The 20,968-nt window shown below is 31.7% G+C and overlaps 1 protein-coding gene and 1 long non-coding RNA gene across 2 annotated transcripts in view; one reads left to right on the top strand and one right to left on the bottom strand.

Moving 5' to 3' along the window:
- LOC123655435 (protein bunched, class 2/F/G isoform-like) overlaps window positions 1–20,968 on the bottom strand; it is a 176,244-nt gene that overhangs the window by 131,499 nt on the left and 23,777 nt on the right. The window lies entirely within an intron of this gene.
- On the top strand, window positions 5,471–11,894 carry LOC123655460. Its single transcript, XR_006743406.1, has 3 exons — window positions 5,471–5,732; window positions 7,427–7,433; window positions 11,883–11,894. It is a non-coding gene; the product is annotated as an uncharacterized LOC123655460 (long non-coding RNA).

Genomic DNA, 20,968 nt, shown 5'->3' on the forward strand with positions numbered 1-20,968 from the left:
TTTATTACGTAATAGTAAATGTGTTTAGTTTATTTTTATTCTGAATAAACAACCGTATTAATAAATTAAAAAGTTATTTTTTTTTCTTTTAATACTTTACTTATTGTACTCAATATATAATTGTATACTTATTATAGTTACAAAATACATATTATTAAAAAAAAATAGGCGATGTGGAAACGGAAATATAAATTAGGCACTATTATCCTACAACATTTATGAAAATATTAGTATTTTATAGCGGGATCAATTTACAGCTGTAATAACGAATGATAAATCTCCACTTAATTTCTTTTGCTAAATAAATTTCTTAGGACGGCTATTCATATGTTATGTCACACCAATTTCACATTTTGTAAATAACTTTAAGATTCAATTTTTTAATTTTTGATACAATATTTTATTTATTTTCAATACTTTAAGATTCAATTTTTTGTATCGCTATTATTATTTTTTACTATGACTTCCCTCTACTTATCAAACGATGTCATACTTTGTTGGCCCTCTTTCTCCGCTTTGACAAGTGACGTAATGGATGGCTCCTTGTGTGCCTACCAAAGTATGAATTCCTTCAAATGTTTACAATAAACCTGAAATTCAGACTTCGGTAGTTTACAACTTTAGAGTTGTGGCAGTCACGTGAAGTAGTGGATACATATACATACATAATTAATTAAAGACATTTCACGAAGTAGTTAAAAAGGTTACATACGTTGAAAAGTAATTTAGTGTTTTCAAGAAAATAGGACGGTTAAAATTGTATTTTTGTTCCAATCTTCAATCACATGTTTTTATTCATTTACATAATCACATTACTTTACTTACAAGGAAGTAAATAACGGCTAATTTAGGAAGGGTAAACATGAATGTATAATAATGATACCGCTCTAGCCTCTATTGTAGTGGTGCTACATGGGCATCTAAACATCGGCGGTTGCGGGTTTGATTCCCGCTCTAAGTGGATATTTGTATTAGTACAAATATTTCTTTCCGGCCAGGGAGTTTTTCCTTGTGGGTTTACCCCCTACCGTGTCTCAGTGAGCAAACAATCTGTCGGTCTCGGTTATTATCTTAGACACCTTATAGCAATCGTTATTCATAGTAGGATCCTGTCCTACATGGAGCAAGAGACCATGTCCAGACGTGGAATGTTACAGGCTGAAGCGAGATATGAATAAGTGTATATGTATGTGGTATAACTTAATTAATAGGTAAAATTGAATGCTTTAGTGAAAATTCGCTACAGAGGCAATTACGGATTATGAATGGCGTATAGTTATGACGTAAATGAACTTAGTCATTGATATTGCAATTGATAGAAACATGTATTTTTATTTTTAAATAATAATTATTAAAAAATTAATATAAAAATAATAATTTTTTTTTTAATTTAACGACTTCAGTTACTTATTTATGGAATTAAAATATAATCAAATATTAAAACTAATCTAATATATAAAATTCTCGTGTCGCGGTGTTTGTAGTTAAACTCCTCCGAAACGGCTTGACCGATTCTCATGAAATTTTGTGTACATATTGGGTAGGTCTGAGAATCGAACAACATCTATTTTTCATCCCCCTAAATGTTAAGGGTCCTCCCCCCTAATTTTTTTTAATTATTAGATAAATTATTTATTTTTTATTTTATTATGATTTGGCGTTGAAAAATACATACAACCCTAAATATTCACCCTTCTACCAACCCCTATTTTTAAATAGCGTTTAGCGGCAAGACAACGTTTGCCGAGTCAGCTAGTAATAATATAAGAATTGACATTCATTCAAATTTTGGGTGGGTATGGGACTGCAGCGACATCTATCAAGCGACATATAAAAAACTAGAGAAAACTAACGTATCCGCATGACGTAAGAACCCGAAAACCGTTGGGGGCAGTCATAACCAGACATAACTCTCGTCTGGTTGGAGGATCCTCCCTTTTCAATGGGGGATAAGGAACTATTACCCAGTACCTCACTCACCCCAAAGGACGTTTATGTAATTTCCGATCGGGTATGTCTTTTTTGAGGCTCACATTAAGGACAACTTAACGTACCACACCTTTACCTATAAAACTGTCTATAATATTATTTAGGTAGGTCAATTTAATAAAAAATTTTACGTGACTAGTAATTCAATTCTTACAACAATCTTCCATGTATGCCGCAGTGCGAAACAAAGATACAACGTTATAATTAATTTAATTCGGCCCGGTAAAGAGTAAGGCTGAAAAAGGTACGACGTAGGGTTAGAAAAATACTGTTGTAACATTAAATAACTGTGAGGCGACGAGATTTCGCCTCAGAAGTCCAGTAAAATTAAGATATTTCGATAATTAAATCAAATAAAATACCAAAAATTGCATTGCATCTGTAAAATAGAACGCAGATATTATTATCATTGCAAAAGTATTAGTGTTATCATGGTAACACACCTGTAGGTTACAAATCATTTTATATCAGAGTTAATAATTCGTCACATATTGAGCTATAAAGAATGGGCGTAAATGATGAAACATAAACGATGTTGATTGCTTGGTGCAATATTGCTAATATCAATAAACATTATTAATATTTGAGTATATAAGTATTTTTATTATAGTAACAATGTAATAATCATAAATTTTCGTTAGCAATTTGGCGTAATATTTTTTATTACAGGATTACATTAGAAAGCCGCCACAACCGGACAACGCCTACCGACTAAGCGAAGCTTGACGACTAAGTACGGCTTTAGTCATTTCACTAAATATCTGTCCGAGACTAATCAATAAGCTTTTAGACGGTCAAACTTTGGCCTGTATTGTATTCGCAGACAACGGAACACGTAGTTCATGTAATTTATTTGAAAACGTCGAACGTTATAGAAAACCTCGTAAAGTACGAATGATTTATGTTTTATGTTTTATTACTATTCGTGTTTTCAAAGATACAATGTAGGCAAGAATCTTTTCATATAAATCGAAATACTTAATCTTACACAAAAGACAGATTTTTATAACAATAAAAAAGAATAGGCTATCAATGTTAGATATTTGAAAATCAAGTATTATTAAATGTTCAAGTTATTATCAATGCACACATTATAATATAATGATAACATGTCAACAAATAACATTAAATGACCAAAATCAACTTAATGAATGTTAAATAACATCGAATAGGTTACTTTGTGTCTACAACTAATCTATAAAACGAATCTGTAATTTTAAATTATATGAATCACCCTCAGTGTTTTGTGCCATTTTTTTTTTATTAAATAGAATTACCGGAAATAAATTACGTATCATATTAAAACAAAGTTTTTAATTTACAATTTTTGGGAATACATAGCGTAACGTAAATCTGTGCATATGTATTTGAGCTCCCTTTGCCTTGGTTTTCCCATGTTTGGTAAGTTCTGAAGGAATCATTCGCTAGGTACATTCGTCGCAATTATATATTCGCACCAGAAAAATTCTAAACAAAACTTTAAAAATTGTTATTCGAGTCACATACTACATCATACCATACTCTTGTATGGTCAATAACCTGTTGCTCACGTCTTTCTTATTGTTTAAGCTAGGCCGTTTTCAAAATGTTTACGAACAATTAATTAGAAAAACTGTTCACGTAATTTTTCTTTATTATTAAATTCTTGGTCAAACAATTCCTTTGTTAGGGGTATAAGAATTTTCACTTTTATTTTAGCATCGCTGTATTTGGGAATAGCATCTTTAGAAAACAGCTAGCAGTTTTTATATGAAAATTTACATACATTAATAATTTGAAAATAATCTTAAACAGGCGTGTTTTTAATGTTAAGATGTATGATATAATATAAAATTAAAGCAATGGAATATTTTAAATATCAACGTAAACAATTTAAGTGTCTAAAATATTATTATTCAACTAGCATAGCGGTTTAACTGGTGAATAAAAGTTTATTGCAAATGACTGTTTATGGAAAAAATAATTATTATTATAAATATCTATAGTTGAAAAAAAATGTGTAATATTAAAGACTAAGCAGTTATATTTTATAATGCTACAAATGTTTACAGTCTGAAATTATTGGATAAGTAATTATGCTAAAAATGGAAAACACAAAACAAGCAATAACGAAAACGAAACCGCTTCCACTATTTTCTGTGTTGGTTAGTTCTGTGGTTTTTAGGAAGGACAACAGGGATATAACCCAGTGGCAAATAATGTTTACTAACTAACCGTTACATTGGTTATGTCTACTTCCCTATTACACTCGCCTATAAAATTATTTCTAATTTCGAACCCCATTAGCGTAACTTAGCGGTAACGACATAACAAGGCATGTCTATGCAGAAGCTAGGTAGTGGACAGATCAACAGATTAATATTCGTTAATAAGGTTAAAATTCTGGCTGAAAAACAACTTCAAAATCTATTAAGAAATATTTCATATATTTGTCTTTAAAATTTATCTCATATTTAGCTATTAATAAAATATGATGAGTAGAAAAGATGGTACAGTATATAAGGTAAAAATTTATCTCATATTTAGCTATTAATAAAATATGATGAGTAGAAAAGATGGTACAGTATATAAGGTAAAAATTTATCTCATATTTAGCTATTAATAAAATATGATGAGTAGAAAAGATGGTACAGTATATAAGGTAAAAATTTATCTCATATTTAGCTATTAATAAAATATGATGAGTAGAAAAGATGGTACAGTATATAAGGTAAAAATTTATCTCATATTTAGCTATTAATAAAATATGATGAGTAGAAAAGATGGTACAGTATATAAGGTAAAAATTTATCTCATATTTAGTTATTAATAAAATATGATGAGTAGAAAAGATGGTACAGTATATAAGGTATAGAATGGAGATTGGCATTACATTATATGTATTACATAAAAACAGGTTCTTCAATTTTATTTATATTCCTTACATAGATTAGCTGAGATTCATATTATTTTCTTCATACAACATAATTATTTTTAATTTATTTCTTGAGAGCAACATAGTCTCAAGCTACATTCCTATTTAAGCGTTTATTAAACGACTTTCAAAAGAGGAGGAAGTTCTCAATTCGATTGTATTTTTTTTAAAGTATGTTACCCTTCTGAGGTTTGACTGGTGAGTTTGGTGGGTGAAAAGTTCTGACTTTTGACTGGGTGGACCGTTTTCGACGTTTTTTTTTTTTTTATTTTTGTTATTTTTACGTGTGGTACGTGTCATGCAGCCCATTAAAATTTAATTGAGATCTGACAAGCACTTTTTGGTTATATCTTACTAGCGACCCGCCCCGGCTTCGCACGGGTGCAATGCTGATACTAAATATACTACAGAATGTCTTTATTTATAGTGTGAAGCTTATAGCATGGTTATTAACACAATAACAACATTCAAATATGCGTCGTTAGATTACACGTTTTTACAGAATGCGTTGAGGAAATAAAGGTTCACTGCTCGTTCCCCGTAGGTGATAGCGTGATAATATCCAAAAATAAAAGTCCTATTTTGTAAACAAATATGGCGGAATGGGTAACTATAGACTACTAAGTGCTGTGATGTATGTTGATAAATGTCGATGTCGGTAAATTCACGTTTATACTAGGAAATCCATGTAATATTATCTGATAATCTTTTCTTTATATTTTCCTGTAATTTTTAGAAACAAATAGTTTTTTGATAAACTGAACGATATAAGACTAGCAAAATTAGCAGGGCGCAGCCCGCATGCGCGTTTCAAATTAGATTTCCGAAAGTACTTTTCGGTATTTGAGGTTACTTTGTGTTGTGACAAATTTTACTCTTGTGTTGTGACAGCCTTTTCATGCATCGCCATTTCGTTCGGGTTGTACCTAATTAATATCTAATTAAAAAACTTCTACTTAGAAACTAATGAAAGTACAGCGAAATGTTAATCAATATTTAAAGTCTATTTGTATTATGAGCACATTGCCTTAGCTAAGGCTCCACACTGTCGTGTAAAAAAGTGTCGTTTAAAAAAAGCGTTTGAAATTTGATGACACAAAAAACAAAAAAATAAATTAAAAGGAAAAAAAAGAGGAAAACGAATACAGCGGCAAGATTTGACATTAAGAAACAAAAAAGTTCAAGAAGGCCAACCAGGTCTCTGCCTCAGCATTGCTTAGTAGCAAATGTTTGCCGCTAAGGCGCTCTTCTTCTGTTAGAGCCTGCTTTGGTGACATCAGACGTCAAACGCTACAAGAACACACTGAACGTATAAAAAAAGATATAAAAAAAAAATAAGGAACAGAACATAAAAAAAATATAAAATAATAATAATAATAAAGATAATAAAAACACAATCACATAGTTCCTTTCATTAAAAAATTAATTAATTTGACTCAGTTTTATTCGACTTAACGATGCTCATTTATATGTTGCTAACAATGCGAATAAATAAAAATAATAAACTGAACACATAAAAATAAATAAAATACTGAAATAATAACTTATAATATAATAAATGATATGCATGAAACGCTAATAGTATTTTCAAGGAGATTTAAAGCAAATGTTACCACAGATGACATACGGTCTTATTGATAAAAAAATTAAGTAATGTCTCTCTCAGAGTCGTTTTAAGTAGTGGCCGTTTTAACTTTTTATTTTTTATTTTTTTTTTACAAAAAGTTCTAGCTAAATCTCTGTTATTTTTTTAAATATAACTGACCTTGACTTTTTGTCGATATGAAAGAACGTCCCAGCCCTAAAAATCAAAGACAAGAACAGAGTAATGATAGATATCACTTGTAAGTTTGGGGTTACAGCGAATTCGGTTTTCTGCTAAAAATATTAGTTTGACGATGAAATATACGTTATACTTACAAAAATAATGTTACTTCATGTGATTACCCAGATGCTACAATAATTATCTAGTAGGCATTGTGTGTGATTACACAGGTAATGCGTATTTTTCTTCCGGTAAGGGGTTTGTTTACATAATAAGACTTTTATTTTTGGATGGAATATACAGCATAACTTTTTACTGGTTGCACTGATTTTGATGATTCTTGTTTTAATTGAAAGCTGATGCTTATCTTGTTGTCCAATTTAATTACACCAATTTTAATTATCCCATTTAATTTCACTGAGATCTAATGACTACTTTTGGAGTAATATTTGAAAACGCGTATTTACTTGACTATTTTTTCGTCTACCAACGTTGTATTACTTGTCGATGTGAATTCAGAACTACAATACCTCCTATCCTTTACTACAGTTTAAGTATAATTCTCACAGATAGAACTTAACGTGGTAATTTCGTTTTACAAGTATAAAGTTCATTCCATTCGTTTAGACTGCTGCTTAATTCCGAAATAGCATAATATCGAGGCAATAGGAATTAATCAAGGAATACCGCAAAAACGGCGTATAAATGCTCGAAGAGTTCATCAGCCGTTGACCTTGTGATTTTATTGACCTTCTAAGTAATTACGTATTAACAAATGCGACATGAAAATACAAAGAATTTTTGGCAACATGGGGTGTATAAATTACCAAGTGCGTGTTCCTTGAGGCCGGTTTATAAGAATTAGTTACTTAGTCTTTTATCGTAAGTCTGAAAAACCGTCTAGTGGGTTATTACTATATTAGACGCTTTTTTCATTATGCTAATAATGTATAGCTAAAAATATACTTTATAGAGAATGAATATAAAATAGTCGTAGCTAGTCAAACGTGGGAATTTACAAATAGTTATATAAATGATTCATAATTAATTTTATAATATACAACATTATTGAATTCCCGTCTCGAGATCAACAACTTTTCAAAAGTAAAAAAAAAATAATTATCGATCTCCGTAAGATTGCCGGTGTAGGACGGATGAGGATTGCGGAAAACTGGGATGTCAGGCGCGAACTTTGTGAGGCTCATGTCCAGCATTGGACTGCAATAGGCTGAACTGACTGATTGACCGACTAAAAAATCTATTTTTTTTTTCAGTTAGTCTATACTATATAAGAAGATCCCCGCGTTTATATTTATTTTTTCAGGCAGCAAATGATTAGAAGTGTTTATATTAAGATATGAACATTCTGCGACATCAGAGAAGCTTCGAATGCAGGATTGGCGGATTGAGAACACGAAAGAAATAGCAGCTAAACAAGAAATAATTTATTGACAAGACATTTAATAATTTGAGTAGTTGCTTCATAATATAGCAGTCGATTGATTTTTGTTGTGACTTTTAAAACTTGTTTTTATACTCATATTTTTAATCTTAGCACCCGTTTAGTTGTTGCATCAAACTTATATATGTCATTAATGAGTGAAGCACTTAGACATTTGTTTGCATCGTAGAAAGGAACAAATTTTATAAAATACGATTTACTGTTTACGTGAGATATAAACAAACTATATAGTCGCTCTCTTAAGATAACTAAAAAAAAGATTAAAATATTTATATGAAAATTTGCAAATTTAATCAATAGTAAATTAACAGATAAGTGAACAATGTCATCGCTACCTGATAAGTTTATTTTGTTTTCTAAAATATAAGGGTATTGAACGGCTAAATGTTTGTGACGCATTTTACCGTTTTATTATCTACTTTATTTGTAACATTTTTTCTGTTCGTAGCTTGTGAGATCAAGTAATATTTTATCACTTGAGATGAAGCAAGACACCTATGCAACCAAAACTTTTTATTTATTAGTCGAAGTGAATGACACATTAATGGACTGTTACTGTCAGTAACATATTAGCAAGAGATAAAGTTTATCAACAAGTCCTGAAATTAGCTCTCGGTCTAATAACCGAATACTAGAAATTTCACAAAGGAAATATAAAACCTAACCCAAAGGAATAGTGAAATATGTATTATATACTATGTTAAAGGTAAATTTTTGGTAATTTAGCTTTGAGAAACGCTTGAGTGAGGGAATTGAGAGAACTTATCTTTACTACTACTTTTGAGGTCTACCGTAAGTTATACGAAATATATAGGCGTGTATATATATATATATATATATATATATATATATATATATATATATATATATATATATATATATATACGCCTAGATTCTGAAGATTTTAATATTCACTAATTTTAGTTTATGTCAAACACTTCACGTAGGTACGTTATTAACGTAAGACTACTCGTATAGCAGAGCTTTGTTTAAAAACTATTTAGCATATACATGTTATAGGAAACAATATACACACAATAAAATCAAAATAGACATAAAATTATTTCGTACTACATTATATTGAAAAAAAAAAAACTAATTTAAATAGAAATAAATTATAAAATAGGTCACCCACTCAGGCGTATTTGTGGAGTGCGTACATATATTAAAATAGTACCTACTAATAATATTTTAACATAATATTTTTCCATATATTTAAATAAGCACTCTATTATATACCGATATATTCACTTTTTTACGAATTATAAGTTTAATTTGCGTATAAGGCTATATTGTTTTATACAAACCAAATGCGTCCACGCCAGAGTATTATAAACTTTTAAAACTTGAACTTAATTAAAGAACATCATACTCAAATTATTAACCCCGAGAAATTCGCCTTTGAGGAATAAGTATTAATTGGCTGTACCAAAATTTAAGCTTCCTTACTTTTTCCTAGCCTGGAGTATTTTACGCTTATCAGTTGAATTTAATTACATTGTATGACTTAAATGACATTAGGATAATTTTATACACATATTTATAAACATAAAATTATTTGTAACCAATTTACGGAGCAGTCGTTCCGATTTTACGATGATGTAAGATATTAGCCTATAAAAGTTTAGAATCGTCGTAACATTTTAAATTTATGTAAATAATCTTCTGACAAAACAAAATATCTTCTGAAAAGATACTAATAATATTATCTTAAATACTCTCACACATACAAAGTATTCATATTTACGAACACAGAAAGATTTAAGTAATACATTATACTATCTTTTGGGTGAATGGGGCTTTGTACTCCTTTATGAGCAGTCGGAAGGTGTCTAACAAGGCTCGTTTGGCTGTGCATAAGGGGGTGTTGGTTCCGACACTCATGTACGGAAGTGAAAGTTGGGTATGGCAGAAGAAACATGAAAGCAGAATAAATGCAGTTGAGATGAGAGCGTTAAGAAGTATGACAGGAGTTAAACTGAGTGACAGGATAAGAAATAGTGAGATAAGGAAACGTTGTGGTCTGAAAGAAGATGTAGTGACAAAAATTGAGAAAGGTATGCTCAGATGGTTTGGTCATGTCGAGAGAATGAGTGAAGAACAATGGACAAAAAAAGTGTATAAGGCGAGTATGAATGGAAGGGTTGGAAGGGGTAGATCTAGGCGGACGTTCCGAGACCAAATAAAGGACGTCTTAAAAAAAGGCCAGCTCAAGAGTACCCTAAACCAAAGAGCATGTATGAAGGGAATAATGAAAGTGGACGAAGCGAAAGAAGTATGTAAGGATCGTAGCGTGTGGGAAGAAGTGGTCTCTGCCCGCTATGGGAAAGAGGCGTGATTATATGTATGTATGTATGTATCTTTTTTCTAGTAAAATTATAGGATATAATATATATGGATGGATAATGCTATGGCAGGGTATTCAACTTCAGATCATTTCAGCAGTGTCGATTTGCCCGATGCGATGGAAAACACATTTAATTTTGCAAAGTCAATTAAGTAATGTTGATCCTTTTGGACTATTAACAGATCGCTGAGGATAAAGGAATCAAAGTTTTTGGAGAACTAATCGTAAACAATCGAAGCAGAAAATGAGTGCAGATACAGTTGAAACGAAATTTTCAACAAAAGAAAATTTCAGGCAAAAGAAAATTTCCTGAACTATGACCAAAACAGGTTCTGTTGAGCAGTGAAACGCCTGAAAATGTTTTTCTGTGCAAGTGTCGTGAAAATTACGTAGCTTTTAATGCGTGGCGCAGCGGTTACAGCTATGTATTGTGCCTGTTGCGCTGGCGGTTGCGGGTTCGATCCCTGCACATGACAAACATTTGTATTGGCTATACAGGTGTTTGCCGTGGTCTGGGTGTTTGTGCAGTCCTTGTGGGTCTCCCCACCGTGCCTCGGAGAGCACGTTAAGCCGTCGGTCCCGGTTGTTATCATGTACACCTGATAGCGATCGTTACTCATAGTAGGGAATATATCCGCCAACGCGCATTGGAGCAGCGTGGTGGATTAAGCTCTGATCCTTCTCGAGTGAGATATTACAGGCGTTAGGCGTTACGTTTCACGCATTGAAGCGTTTAATGCGTGAAAGTGACATTTTCAATTTGTACTCAATTTTTTAAATTTTAGTACACTTTTATATATTTAAATTAGTTTATACAATTATTATCCGTTCCATAGTGACAGTAGTATTAGGACCGTTTTTTTTTCTGATAATTTTGATTCTTAAATACTGAGGTTGTTCATTTTATTATTTTCCAACAATTTGTTTTATATATTGCAGTTCCAGATGCAATTTGAAAATTATAAAGCCTGCATAGCCTGAAGATATTCGAGGGTTAAAAACACTCTCAGACACGAGTTCCTTTTGCATGTAATGTCAGTCACATGTTGGTAAATAAGTCATACTTTACAGTTTTGTTTTCATATTTTTTTCCTACAGAGGGATATATAATCATAGTCAAACCTTCAGCTTCTTAAAACTACATATAGAGCAGTGATTGATATCAACACTAAATACCAGTTGGCAAATTTTACCCAGTGTTTCTCGATTTGTGTCGAAAATGTCATAAAATTAACTTACGACTTCTTTCAACATGTACTGACAGCTAGTGAATTCCTTCTCTACAATTTTAGAACTAGCTTTATCTAGTCGAACTGGTGATTTGCCTTTAGATCTCATTAGTCGGCTTTAAAATTTTACCTAATATTCTGTATTCGTTTTCTGAACATAGTAAAGTAAGTAGTAGTAAAGTACTTTTTTAGAAAAACTTTACCGAAATTAAACCGAGTGCTTTTACGAATATTTAGTAATAACGTAGCTTACGTTCAATTTACTTATTTCGCCACAAATGTAAGCTTTAAGTAAAGTTTTTCGAATATAGAGGTATACAAGATACATTTACTTTGACAGTGCCATGTCAACAGGCGAATTCAATTTAATGAAAAAGAAAACTAAAAAAAATAGTAAACATTGCATAGCTAATAAAGTGATTTTATCAGTATTTTATATTTTAAAGTTACGTAACTTTTTAGAATAGTAAGTACCGTATTAAGTTTATAGCACTTCTACTCAAGGACGAGCCTAATCAAAAATCAAATTTTTATGGTCACTTTAGTCATTAGATCATTTACATATTATGTCATAATATTAATAGATGAATGACGACTTAATATTGTCAAAATTTGCCCCTGAAGCAACTTACGGTTTCTACTTATTTTTTGCTTCAAAGAAATAGCTTTTGAAATATATTTCGTTCAATATGCATTATTTATAGTTATAAGCTGGCTTCTCAGGATTATCCTTTAGGTACTAAGTTGGCGTCGTAGCTCATATAACTAATCTGATATTAAATTTCTTTAAAGATATAGTATTTAATATATTTGATCAAATTTTTCATTGGAATTTTAAAAAATATTAACTTAACTTGAATGGAAAATAAGCCCTCTTTAATCCAATTCACGCTTCATATCTGTACATAGGTAATTACGACTATATATATGATAGCGAATTTTTCCTATACTATACGAGTACGTGAAGTACTTTTCCAAACATGACAAGAAAACCGACTCATAATACGGCGGCTAGTTGTATGTGAACTTACTTACTATTTATACTTCTGTTTCATCATAAAGCAAAGCTTCTCGACATAATCATTTTTTAATCATAGGTACAGTTCTACAAAGTCGTCAAATTTAATAATATATATAAATTAGGAAAAAGGAAAAAACGAACAAGGAAAAGTTAAAGTTACAAAGGAAAAACGTTAAAAACTGAATCAAAATTTGAATACAGACAATGCAAATTTGATGATAACTCGTTAGTTAATTAGGAAGAAGTGACGCAAGCGTTGTACGAAATCCTATGATTATGCGAACGGACACGATCATACGATTATGTACAGTAGTTATGATGTCTGTCTGATTATTGAAACGATGAAAACAAAAATCGAAATGTAGGAAGTAGTTGCAACAAGCCGGTAATATTTTGTCACGCAAGTTGTATAAGTTTGGGCAATAGGTAATAATCAATTACCTCGCTTTTGTTGGTAGCGTATTCCAAGTTCCGAAGCGTTACAAAAAGAAACTAATTTAACGTCCGACGATGGATGTAAAGGAAATTGCATATTTTAGAAACACGTGTAGTTTTTCTGATATATAAGAAACTTACGAGTATGCAACGTTCATGATAAGTAATAATTATCCAATTAATGAAGAATGTCGGACGACACCTAAGCTAAATCATAAACGTGATTATAGTTAATTCGATATAAATAGATTTAACGAACCGCTAATTTTACATATTACAAGTTTTACATAATTATAACACTATCGCTCGAGTGTCGATACAAATTTCAAACTTGAATAAATACTATTTGTTTAAACATGTAGCGTTACAACAATTTGCGTGTACTTAACATATAAGCTTGATCGTGGGAACAATCAACCACTAAATCGGAAAAAAATATTTGAAGCTTATTAATAAGATTATTGACATATAATTAAAGATATTAAAACTTATTTTTCTACATTCGAACGTCGTTTCTAGACTCTTGGCATAGCTAAAACAGGTTAGTTCGATACCTGTTTAGGTAAACATAGTTATATATAAAGAACTACATATTTAAATACATAGGAATCTACTCTCCGGTACGGAATGTGGCGTGTCTGAACATAGACTATATATAGATTCAACGATGAATTCTAATCCTATTGTCTCTTAAGTTAATACCTATATATATGTGAATAAGAAGCGCTTAACGATGTTCCTTTAATTTTATTCACACGTTCCTTACACGCTTATTATTATTAAATTTAATGTTAAAAAACTTTGAACAAAACTAATAGGACAGTTAAATCCTTAAAAGCATTATTTTGCAGACTTGACGTAAATAAAAAACGATGTGTTTGGAAAATGTACCAATTGATAACTGATTTCAGACTATAAAACAAAGTACATAAATCAATTACATAAAAAGTGCTAGTCAAAAGATTCGTGTCTTATTCTATTTTTAAATTATAAATTCAATTACAAAAACTTACTATTATTGCCAATATATTCTCTCCAAAATCGCCCGGACTCCTTTTATTCGGTTAAAGAAAAATTAAAAACTGAAGTTATATCGAAGAATTCTCTTTATAAATACCGCAAGTTGTTTACCCAAACAACACAAGTGCTAAAAAAATTAAATAGTAACTAACCTTCGATAGATTATATGTGGGGTGACCTAGACAAAAAGCTCACAATACACCGGATCCTCCTCTTTGATATTAAAATCAAAATAAATATACTTATCTCCTCAAGAAAATAATAAGCTTATTTATATTACACTTGATGTTACTACGACGTAAAATATTTGACAGAAAAACAGTATTTTTTGTTAGTTTAGAACAAAAAAAATAAAATAATAATAATAATAAATTAAATACTATATGATTGAAGCCTTTTTAGTTTATCTGTCTACTGTTGTTAATGCAAAACATATCTATACGTGAAGCAAAAACGTTGCATCCCCTTTTTTACGAAAATTGAACGGACGGAGCAGTATGAAATTTCGGACGTTTATAGTTTATAGAGGAGTGTAAAATGTTAATATATATATATTTTTAATTATGCATAACACACACTAGCATGTATTTGACACACACATGCATATATAGTCTTTTGTTTATTGTTAAAGTCTGCGGTTAAATTATGGTCGAATTTCGACCACTGGGCGACCGCTAGTTTTCTTAAATATAGAAATGTTTTGAGTGACACTAATAGATCTTAAGAACGATTACTCAAATCTCAAAAGTTAAGGCTAAACTTTGAGGTCCTCTTTAGCGTGATCACGTTTGAACCATGCGACTTATCCTCTCGAGAATATCTTTGACGTTGCACTTAAATATGAATTTATTAATTTATACATTTTGACCTAATTTATTCGTTACGATGATAATTATACTGAAGCGGCAGGTGTTAATTTTTTTTGTCTGTTGTAATGAGGTTCCAATTGTATTTAATTGATTTGGTAAATGACGTGCAGTTGAGAAAAAAAGGTTGATTTGTTGAAAGTTGTTTTAAATTTAAAAAGATTTCATTGCAGAGTAACGGAATAATTATTAACTGGTACTGAAATTTCAATTAAAAATAACTAGGTAAGAGCTACTAGCAAAGATAAGAGCTCCTATTATTATATATTTATTCTATTTTATGAACTCGAAATTTCTCGTCTGTTAAATTCGCCGACTAAATAACGGATCGTAAAGCGAATGCGATTAAACATGTTTCATAAGTAAATATCAGAGAGCAAACGAATTCAACAACATTCTCGGAAGGCTCTCATAGCTAAGTATCTAATCATAGAAAACTCGATATATATAACTCGCATAATTTAAATAGTCACAACACGCAGGCGTTGATCTGCGTGCCAAGATGAAAAGCGCGCAATTAAGATCTGCATCTTGTAATTTATAACAAAAATAATTTTATTGGGCTTTTCGGAATAAATTTAGATATAATTAAAGTACTTAATATTAACGTAATCTAGTAAAATAACAACCAAAAAATGCAAACAATTTTTCCTTAAAAATGATCAGAAGATTAGTCAGTCGATATATTCACAGTATTTGGGTTACTGATAGCTGAAAATGTTAACACATTTTTGCGACATTTCTTTTCGCTAATTAGTGCTCTAGCGTCATGTCTAAGCGCCGACGAGACGCCACTAACATAGAGCGCCATAGGATAAAACGGGCGTCTGACCAATGCCAAGTTTTTTCACTCGTGCACGCAAATGGCCGTTTACAACTACAAAACGTCATGCACTGTGACGGTCACGTGACCGGCTATAGGACATCAATTAGCGGACATATTTTTGTTTATATATCAAAAACAAACCAATTTTTATTTTGTATTCAAAACAAAACCGTTTTTGTCGGTCTGGTTATTACCAATACACTTCAGAAATATTTTGGCTATCAAAAGTTTCAGCAACCTGTCTATACTGTCGCTTAAAAGCAGTGATTGAGCAGAGGTATATTTGCAGCTGATATTATGATTTTTCAAGGATACAGATATTTCATTTTCATTTCAACTTCTAAATAATCAACCCCAATATAGGCGATACAGAAGGGAATCTATGTACATACATACTGTATCGATCTTTCTAATGTATATGTGGGACGTTGAGGACAAACTTTTTTTGTTTTTAGTACCTGTTTATAAGCATTATTCATTATATTTAACATTAAGGTTTCAATCGACAGCAACAACACTTAAAATAGCTTGTATTTGTAGTTAATTATTTAAATAACTAGTTATCTAAAAACAAAGTATTTATTTCCTTATTGATATTACAATCGACATGCGACTGCTCTAATGCTGGTTTGGTAAATATATTTACTACTACGAGTAACGATCGCTATCAGGTGTACATAATAACAACCGCGACCGACAGTTTAACGTGTTCTCCGAGGCACGGTGGGAGAACCCACAAGGACTAACAACCGGCACAGACCGGAAATAAATATTTATATAAACACAAATATCCACTCCGAGCGGGAATCGAATCCACGGCCGTCAATTTTTATGCACCGCCGCAAGGCACACGCACTATTGCACAAGAGCGGTCATCGCTCACAATCTCAAGTACCTTATATGAATTTATTTTAACATTAGTTACTACATACAAAAAAGATTTTACGTGTGATAAAATATAGACAGTGCACCTTTTTCCTTCCCGAGCTTTTATTAATTATATTTATTTAAATAGTTTCACAATAATTAAAATTGATTTTTCAAGTTTATTGTTGTATTTGCGATGAAGTTCAAAAAAGGTATATTATATCTTTAAATAGTAATAAACTTTGTATTTGATGATCAGGGCAGAAAAAATAGTTAGGTAGAGGGGTTATTCTACCTTTTTCTTTTAAACCGCTGATGTTTTAAAGGTAAGAAAGAAATAAATTAAGTTAGGACGTAAAATGTAGGTGTATATTTTCAAGGAAAGCAAAGGAAGTAGTTTCTTTTAAACATGTAGGTACGTGCCAATTAGGTCAGTCGTCATTACGTCTCGTCAGAGTAGGTGTACGGCTAACTGAATTTGTGATTATATATTTAACAGATAAAACTTTTAAAATTACCTTTGTGTTAACAAAATTTTCTAAATGTGGTGCTTCACTGGAAAAAAATAGTGAAATAAAAAAGTTACAGGATGCCAACTAGAGCCAATTTTCATTTATTTGAAGGTATTTTATATTCAAACTCGGTTATACTTCATACGCTTAAGTTTCTCTCCTTAAAGGTTCTCTTTTAAATTCTGCTGTTATAATATTCATTACATAAATAATATATTACACAAACAACTGGAATAACATTACCCGGCAATAAATTGGAAATTTAATATTTTCTGTAAAAGTAAGATGAAAAGCTTTATATTGAAAGTTACTCGGAATATTGAATGTTCTTAATGTAAGATGATCGTTGTGTACAAAATTATATTAAATCTCAATTCATATAATTGTGTTTGCTAGAAAACGAAAAAAACCGACTTCAATTACACAGACAAGTAATACAACATAAGTAGACGAAATAAATTAACAAAAGCACTAGTCATCACTACAATCTTCGAATATTTCCCTCGATTTCTCTAGGACGCCATTATCAGATCCTGGTACCATCCTTGATGGATGGAGGATGAAAGGAGATATCTCCTTTCCGACAAAAAATGAATCATCAAAATCAGTTCATAAACGACAACGTTATCCGCGAAATTACACACACACACACACACACACACGCGCGCGCGCGCGCGCGCGCCCACGCACACACACACACACACGCGCAGGCATGCACGCACGCACCACACGCACGCACGCACGCACGCTCGCACGCACGCTCGCACGCACACTCGCACGCACGCACGCACGCACGCACGCACCCACGCACGCACGCACGCACGCACGCACGCACGCACGCACGCACGCACGCACGCACGCACGCACGCGCGCGCGCGCATGCGAGCTCTCATACACACACACATTATAAAGATTTAACATTTTTTTAATGAATTTGAATAACTTATTTGTAACGTCTTGCTTTGATACAACAAATAAATAACACTGAAGATGCCAATTGCCAACAATCGTTCAATCAGTAAAATAAATAAATAAATCAATACAACGAAAAACTAAGGAAATTAAAATTTATTGTTTAACTTTGCACTGTTGCTAAAGTAAAGGTACTTACAATGCACGTGTATTCGGCTCTATGGTAACACCTTATCGTTACTGCCTCGACCGCAGCACACATACTTATACCCAACACGAGCTGGTGGAAGGAAGCAGACAACGAATAGACAGAACAAAATGATCTGGCCAAGAACTGGGTTAATTGAAGACAAAAGCTGTCGCCGCCGGCAAACATTGATATCTGACTACAGAACAACGCTCAATTAATATGTAATGTAATAACTAAAATAATTGCTATGAAAAAACAATGTCCAATAACTATTAGCAAAAAAAAATGTTTGTTTAAAGCAAATCGATTTTGTTGTCTATTGTCTGGAATATAACGAGATAAATAATTTAAAAAACAAAGAGGAAAAGGCACGATAAACTTTCTTCAATAGCACGGCGCGGGATGTAATACTTTGGTATCTGCAGTGCGACACCATCTCACATCGATTTCCTAGACGTCTGGAAATAGGCTAGCTTCTTACCTTCTTGGGTAAAATAGGGACCGAAGTATTTCGTTGCAGCCTGAGGCATGTGACCTTACGGCAACAATTTATTTGATTAGATTACGAATAAGAAATTGTGTTGAAAATCTCAATTGCAAGACTTTGCAAATACTATTAATTGTTATATAAAATGATATTGTAAAACCTGTAGCTTGTATGATAGCCTACTAATACAATCTATACAAATAAATAAAATTGGAGTTTCTCTAATATTAAAATAACCGCTTATTACTAGATGCATATGGTTGCAATACACGGTACATATACCAAAATAACATTTTTTACAATTTTTGTCTGTTTGTTTGTTCCGATTGATTTGTTGACCGATTTTGACGGCATTTCCACTGGCACATAGCTGATATAATAAGGAGTAATTTAGGCTACTTTTATTTTAGAATTTTGAAACTCTACGAACTATATATATATATATATATATATATATATATATATATATATATATATATATATTTATTTTTATTTTTTTTTAATTCCACGCGTTCGAAATTGCGGGCACAGCTAGTAAACTAATAGAACGCCAGATAACGGTAGGTACATAGGAAACCGTGAACGTTTTCCTGGTAGGAAAATTGGTGTTTTGTGAATAGAGAATATGCCTTAAATATTAGATTATCTAGAAAACTATTATTTTATGAAAATTAGAATAGCGAAGCAATTTATGTGGAATAAATAGTTTGTTTACGAATTTTTGATGAAAAATCGTCATTCGATATTTACAAACCAACGAAGAGTTTCTTTTTTTTTAAACTAAATTATATAATTTATAGATTTTCAGGGCATCGCAAAAGCCCTACAAAAGATGGCCCCTACTATTGCTTAGTGTATAAAAACTAAATGAAAATATAATATAATGATTTTTGCCACTGCAGATATTCGGAACCATAATTGACTCTTTTTTAGACTCGATGTATGGAAAATGGTTGATTTAGAAATTGATTTTTGTTTCATTTTTGTAAAAGCATCAGATATCTTATACAATGATTTTACATATAATCATATTAAAAAAAAAATGATTATTTTGTGAATTTATTACTAAAATTAAATAAATATCCGATTTTTTTTAAATAGATTCTTTCAGACAAGAAATAGCATTAAATACTTAGTTATTTGAATTAAAATTAAAATAGTTAAAATGGTACATTTACTATTATAATAATTCGTAACATACTCTCGTATTGTTAGCTTACCCATCCACACGATCTATTTACATTTTCGACACCCACATAAAATTAAACCAGACCAAAGTTCAGTGACATAAAGAGTGAAACTCATTCATCAAAATCACAGTTAGATTCGTAGTAAGCCGAGACGGGTGTTAGAATAGAAACAATGGAGAACGAGTAACAGGCGGCGATGACGTCATCGAGAAAGAAGTGTATTAGTTCGGCTCGCTTCGATTTCTCTCGTGCCCATTTAGGTTGAGGGGCATTTGTGAACTAACTTCACACATTTTACCCAAATAATGTGTGAAGTTAGTTCAACTAGTGGCAATAATAGCGTAGCAGGAAGGCAGTGCGGCCTACGGTTCCGGGAAACGGCCGCAGACGAAGAGCAGACATGGATGACGTCATACAGCAACCAGCCAATTGGGGCAGCGGGTTTAGGAGTCAGTTCGTTCACTTGTTATATGAAAGCATATCTCAAAATTTAATTCACCGTCCGGTTGGTGACTAGAATGTGTAATAATTTTTTTATATTATTATAAAGATAACATTAATTAAATTTAAACAAAGGTAACTATTTAAATTTACATTATGAATGTCATTAAAACTTGCGTGGTACAAATACATTAAATATTCCATTTAGTAAACAATTATAAACAGTACAAAATTTCTTGTAATATCTATGGCATGTAACACAATCGACCTTGAGAAAAAAAAACATGGAAAAATGACGCAGGTACAGCATGCCACTGAGACGAGTGGACGCCAAGGTCGCGGAGTCAATGTACAGCAGGACGCCACCTGTCTCCAGCGCCATCACGAATATAAATAATAATCATTGCGACACTACGACTTATACGCAAGAACCTTCAAATGCCGTAAACATAATAATACGCTCGCACATATCTTGGCAAATGTCATTAATTTTCA

Source organism: Melitaea cinxia, chromosome 1 (assembly GCF_905220565.1).
Source record: "Melitaea cinxia chromosome 1, ilMelCinx1.1, whole genome shotgun sequence".
NCBI classification, from domain to species: Eukaryota; Metazoa; Arthropoda; class Insecta; order Lepidoptera; family Nymphalidae; genus Melitaea; species Melitaea cinxia.